Genomic DNA, 7064 nt, shown 5'->3' with positions numbered 1-7064 from the left:
TCTTTTCAGATTTTTCTCCATTAAGGAACCCTAAAGCATCTTATTTTTATGTCTAAAATATCAACATTTCAGACCAGGTTTTTTTATGGGAAATATTCCGCTCAAAGATGGCAAATTATCATTTTTCCTTCTCTGAAAAAGCAGTAGAGCTTTTTGTTTCTTGTGAAAACACAACAATAAAAGCTGAGGTTCTCTTGCAAGTTCCCAAGATGACATAAAAAGCGGTAAAGTGGGTTTTTATTTACTGTAAGACATAAGCAATGAGGCTCATCATGAAAAAAACCAATAATGGTTCTTCATTTGTGCTGCATGGGGAACATGACTCTCTGATGTGTCATTTGTGTGTTTGATGAATCTGTGGAGAAGCTCATGCAGTGATGGAAAAATGGACATACTAGATCTCAATGCCAAAAAAGATTCCCATCCTTTACATAACGTAGCACCAGAAGATCTTTAAAATCCCCTTCAGTCCTGATTTGTAGCTTTCACTCTAGTGCTTCTAAATGCAGAAAAATACTCTGATATACAGGACAGCTGTGTAAATTGTTACTAAAAGTACATTAAAGGAAAATAAATCTATAAAAAACATACAAAAAATAGTAGACTTATAATGTATTTTCTTGAAAGGCACTAGATAATGATAAAGTGTTCCGGATTGTTTCCTCTGTCAAGGATGTTATGCTTCTGACTGCAGAACGAGTGAAAGAAAGGAATCACGCATTTTACCTAAAATGTGATGATAGCAACAAAAAAAGAAAAAAAAATCGTGACCAGGTTGTGATGTTGTCTATGTGATACTTGAGGGCCATCTAGTGGTCAGAGACATCAGAAACAAGCTACACCTTTTTGTGATGGAACAAAACAAGAACAATAAGACAACAAAATTAAGAAGAAACGCTTGAAAACATAATTAAGTGCCTTGAATCAATGGAAAAAGTGCAAATAGGAAGACTCAAACTGACATCTTTTCTCTGAATCAGTTAAAACAAATGTGTTTTCAGTTGTATCGGATTTTTTTAAATCAACTAATTTGTACACTAGAAGTAATTTATAATACAATGTCTTTCAAAATGAATGAACATCCTGCAAAAGCCAAAAGTATTTGCAGAATTTTAGTGAAGCTACCAGAACCTCCATTTGTACATCTATAGAAACAAAAATCCAGATCATGTTATTCTACATTTGACTGATTTTAAGTTTAATATTTAGAATATTTTTTCAGGTAAAACCTTGGTGTGTCGTGTAGAAAGAAACATCCGAGCGTCATGTTAAATGAAAGTGGGATTCAGATTCATCAAATCTAAACAATAAGTAAAAATCAGCAAGTAGCACTGCAGTTAAGTAAGACTAAGTCCCAATGTTATGGAATCATTTAGCTTTCTGCTGTGCAGATGGACCTTGTCTTTGACCAATAAACACGTAAAGAAAGGTAACAAAAGAAGAAGATTCAACATTTCCGAAACAAAGTTAGCCGATTAACGAGCATAAGATCTGATCTGTTGATCGGAATAAGAGCATCGACTGAAAGATGACATGATATGACTACACATTTAAGGACTGTTTCAGAAAACTTTTGTAACCCTTGTGCTATCTTAGATGACCCCACCTTTACATTGACATATTCTTCCTACCATGACAAAGGTGGATAAAGGTGGAAAGATTTCTTGTAATCCATGGACACCAGTGAAGATCACAAATCATTGAAGAAAAAAGGTTCAGTGCACTGTCTAGTGGGTCTAGATGACCCAACTCCCAATGTTAAAGTGCCTGGGATAGCACAAGGGTTAAAAGTAATTAACCAAATTTCCATACGTTTTAATACTCTATTAAAATGACAATAAAGGTTTACACAACTAAAATTTAACATTTTCCTATTTTATTAAAATGTCAAATAAAAATTTTCAGTAAAATGATGATGCCTCTTGCACTTCATCTAATCATCTTCTGTTCATTAGAGATCTTAAGCTCTCATAAGAGAGACAAAGACAAATCTGAAGATCCATGCTGGTTGAATAAAGGACAAAATATGCCAGAGATTTGACTTATATGTTTTTTACAAACAGCAAATTAAGTTAGACATTGTTATGATAAAGGAAAAGTTATATTAAAGGATTTCTGTTTATTTATCAGAGATAAGTGGGTCTAATATTTTAAAAAGTTCTAAAGAATATAAAGTAATCAACAATGTTGCAGCGAAATATCAAATGTGATCTATTTTAACACGTTTTTTTAAACAAACTTTAAATATTAACAGATCAAGAAAGCTGGAACAAAAGAACAGCTGGAGAACAGTGAAGCCGAGTTTTTTTTCTCTCCTGTTTAGCTATAAATTAATAACTCTCTTCTTCTTTTGCCAGAGGCAGGTAAACCGGATTTAGATATCTCCATTCAGCAGTTTTGGATGCTCACTGCAGTGCTTGAAAGAAAACAAAGACCTATAAAGTAACAGGGAAAGAGGGCATTGTGTTGGCCTGACTGATGATCTCGCTTCCATAGATTCCTAAAGACATTCGTGACCTGAAAAGTAACAAAATGAGTCAAACTCATAAAAGTTAGAGCCCATAGAAACATGAGGGGAAATGCAAAATTTCAGATGGTTTTTCTATTTTAGATTATTTATCTTTTTAGACTAAATATTTATGCAAAGGAGTTTTAAACTATTCTATTTCTTAGAACCTTGAAAGGTTCATACTTATCACAACTCACTGGTCTCTTCTGTTAATTGGACATTCCTCAAAGTCTGACAGTGTTTTTAATACTTTACATCCATCAAATTTACACATAAGGCTTTTTGTTCTGTTTTTAAGCATGTTCAGTTTAGCTTATTGAATTGCTTTAATATTTCCAGATTTCTAATTCGCAACTTGTGTGTCATTTTATGCATTATTATGTTATGGGGGGGGGGGGGGGGGGCTTTCATGAGTTTTTTTTCTCCTTTTATTTCTTGCTTTTTAGTTTTTTTAAATTTGGAACATGTTTTATGTCAAGCACTTTGAGCTACTTTTATACAAAAAGTGCTCTACAAACAAAGTTTAAAACCATCTTGACTGTTAGAAAACAAGATCATCTTGAAAAACACTTAATATTGTTATAAGTTGGATTTAACTTCCCATGACATTTTATCACGTGTCTACGGGCCTCAGAGCAGCAAATAAACAAAAACTGCTCATACTGAGCCAAACGGTTAGCGCTGTCTGTCACCTCACAGCGAAAAGGCTCTGGTTTCAATCCCCGCTGGGTCCTTTGGAGTTTGCATGTTCTCCTTGAAGCTACATGACATTTCTCTGGCCTTCCTCCCAATAGCATGCTGCATAGGTTAACTGATGACTCAAAATTGCCCACTTGTGTGCATATGAGTGTGTGGCCCTGCAACAATAGTGACCTGTTCAGGATGTACCCTGCCTTCGTCCCACAATAGCTGGGTTGGCTCCAGCAATGCTGTGACCCAAAAAGGGGTTCAGCGGGTTCTGAAGATGCAGGGATGAATGGATGCTAATAACTCATAGTATCTGGCGATAACTTAATCTCTTAAATTCTATGGAAACAGTAGAAAAGTACACTATTAAGTTTTTTAAGCTATTTACTTGTTTTTTGGTTTTCATTTTCCATATTTTTGTAGTTTAAGTCTGCATTTGTTTGCTGCATACACAGGCATACTGTAAAATATTGTTTTTCATGCAAAATTGCCCAAAGAGAACGCACTAAAGGAAAGCAAATTAGTAAATATTTTAGCAAATATGTGTTGAATCTCTGAAAAGCAGAGGCTTCAAAATTAATCTGAGTTTGCTGTGTTGAATAAAAAAAGCTTTGATGGACAATATAAATTGTAACATAATTGACGTTTTGTTTCTCCAAAAAGACACTTCTCTTTAAAAAAATAATAAAAAAATAAATAAAAATAAACGTTTTTCTCCATAAAATGTCTTGCCCATTTCAGTAAAACCACAGCCAATCCTGGCTTTCAATTTGTTCTGTTCAGTTCGCTTCCTGTCCAGCAGGGGTCACTTGGTGTCTCTGTGGCAGCATTAGGGCGAGCTCTCCTCTTGGATGCATCTGCAGAGCACCTCCCATCCATCAGTCTGCTTTTATTCACGGTGACAAAAGAGACGTCAAATGGGGAGGTGTGGGAAAACACAACAATGCATTTCAGAGCACAGACACTGGATAATTTATGCAAAGTGGGAATAAAGGGTGTTCATGCAGTCTGCGTGTGTGTCTGAGTATTATGTTTAAATAGATTAGTCTAGTTTGTTTGCCGTGCAGCATTTTGAATCAATATTACAGTTTTCATCCATGCTTCACCTGTACTGGAAATGAGAGAAGCAGATATGATGCTGCTCTAGCCATTTGGAAAATATCCATCATCTGTGTTTTTGCTCTGAAATTCCATTTTTGTTTCTGTTTTTTTTACATTTAATTCGTCACTATTGATAGTTTCCTGACAGGATTTGCACCAACAATATGCAGAATTCTCCTTAAAATATCTGACTGCGCCTCTCCTTTTCCCACCCAAATCAAAAGGGGTGAATCGTGGGGGGTCATGTCTGGCCACCTCTCAGGAGAATAAGGGGGTCTCTGTCTGCCCAGCAAACCACCAACGGTTCTCCACTGTCCCTATGGCAACAGTCAAGGGCCCTGGAAGGCCCCCAGACTGGGACATCTAAACAGATGCCCATAATTAACGTTGCTATACGGCAGTGTCAGTCCTGCCAGTCTGCCTTACATGGGGGCAGACTCTCTCCCAGACCTGTCAGAGGCCCACAGGGCTGAGTGAAAAATTACTGCCCTGCAGAGTGTGTGTATGTGTGTGTGTGTGCGTGTGTGTGCCTACTCGTTCCTGTTTGAGCCCAACCATGAAACAGTGGTGAAACATGAAGAGGACTTTGCTGCAGAGCATCTTTCCTGATCAAACATTTAGGATTGTGTTATATGGCTTTAAGCTTTGTGCAAAATATTTTATTTTCCTTGAAAAAAAGAAAGTTTAAATCCTTGTATGTATGCTATGGTTTGTCTTGGTGTACATCTGTGCTGACTGTGCCTCACAATCAGCCTTGAAACAGACTGAGGGGTTCTCTCTGGGTCAGACTGACTTTAACCTTTTAAACCGAGCAATAAAATATAAATATTTGCTAATAAACATCAGATTTTCTCTATTTGTATTTTAAGACAGATTCTTGCTCCTCTTAGTGCAAATCAAGTCAAAATTCTTCCTCAACCACAGGGGAAATTAAAACAAAGCAGTTTTAAAGTCTCGTCATTATCCGGTGGAGCATCATTTTGTGAGGTCGTCTTTTGCACATCTGAATGAACAGAAAGGGTGCAACGTTTTCCATTACGTTCTCAGTCGATTGCAACACTCCTCTGCAGGTTAGCAGCCGCCCAGAACAGCAAACCGGCCTTCTTTACCCAATTCTTCAATTTCTTTGGGTCACTGGCTCTGATGCTGTAGCAACACACGACTGCAAGCGGCCATGCATTCACCACTATAACCAACATCTTGCTGCAAACACTTCCTACAAAGAGTTATTGTTCTCTTTCAGCATTTTTCATGTTGTAACCCTGGTGCATAGAGAATAGAAACATCTCAGTCCCTTGCTGCAAATTTGAGATCAGGTGTGTTTCAGCCCTCTGTGCAGACACACCCAACAATTACAGCATGATCAGAGTATTTACGGAGAAGACTGAGTCCAAGATCGATTCAAAGGCGAAGGTGTGAAGAGAGAAGAACGGCGCCCTGAAGATACATCACAGACACACAGTTCACACACTTTTCCCTCAGTCTGGTATGAAAATATCAGTCTGTTGTTTTGTTTTGTTTTGTTTTTGAGGCCATAACATCAAATACCGGTGTCTATTTGAAAGCAACAGAAGCTCCACCCCCTTTTTTATTCTTGTGGGTATAAAAAACATGTTCTAAAATCTATTATCAGCAAGTATATATGTTTTCAACACAAAGCAACTTAGTTTTATTAAGATATCAGAAGGTATTTATGAGAAACAAATGTCTACATTTAAGCAAATCAATTATAAATAAATGTTGTTGATGATGAATACGAAAAGATTAGAAAATAACGAATGTATTTGTTGGATTACAAATGATTTTATAGTCTCACTGAGGCAAATGGACATACGACTGAAGAAGAGAAACTTCTTAAACCATCCAAAAGTTTTATTTATTTATTACTTTTTAGTTTTGTGTTAAACGTATTTAAAAAATCTTTACATTTAAAGTTGTTTAGTCACATATTTTGTTATTTATCCAATGATTTATGTAATTAAAACAAGTCACAACTACAACTGTAAGGATTTTGCTTAAACAACGGCAATAATAAAAATAACTGCTTAAACATTTAACTTCCCTTTACAAACATTGTATTAACTTAAAATACACATTTTTTTAAATTTACAAAGTGTTTCCTTTCATGGCATCCTCTTCACTAAAGCTGCTTCCTGTTCGCTGATCAGACTGAGTCCCAGCATGCAACACCAAAGGTCAGCGAAGGCAGAGTCCACCACTTTACGAGTTCATCAACAGGCCTGTGGTCAGTGGCACGCTTTGGGTCTCAGAGCAGGTCAGGAGTTCATGTCACCTCTGACCTGGCCAGCCCTCCTTGTTGTCATTACATAATACGCCGTTTCCCTCAGCACTGATCTGTGTCCTTCAACAAGATGTTAGAGAGCTTCATGATGCTGCAGAGCTTCAAAATCCACCATAAAAGATGTGTAAATGCAAGGAAGGAAAAACTCTACATGGTTGTAAAGGAAAGGTCAACAAGAGAGGCAACAGCATGATGATCCAATCTTCTTTATGACACAAATAACTGCAAGAGCCCACAAAATAAAGGGGCATTTGAGGTAGTATGAGAAGATCGGATGGGAAAAACCTCCTCACATGCAAAAGTTTTCACAGACAGAGAAACCAAATCATGAGTGAAGGTTATATTCCCTTGGGGGTCATGGGATCGGCCAAGCAGACACAGTTTTATGGGACCTCAAATGCAGGAACACGAGGAGGCGGGTGAGGACTGTCTGGGACCGAGTCAGCCAATTATACTCCGGCGAGA

Source organism: Oryzias latipes, chromosome 17 (assembly GCF_002234675.1).
Source record: "Oryzias latipes chromosome 17, ASM223467v1".
Taxonomy (NCBI): Eukaryota; Metazoa; Chordata; class Actinopteri; order Beloniformes; family Adrianichthyidae; genus Oryzias; species Oryzias latipes.
Note: the sequence above shows the minus strand (reverse complement) of the source record.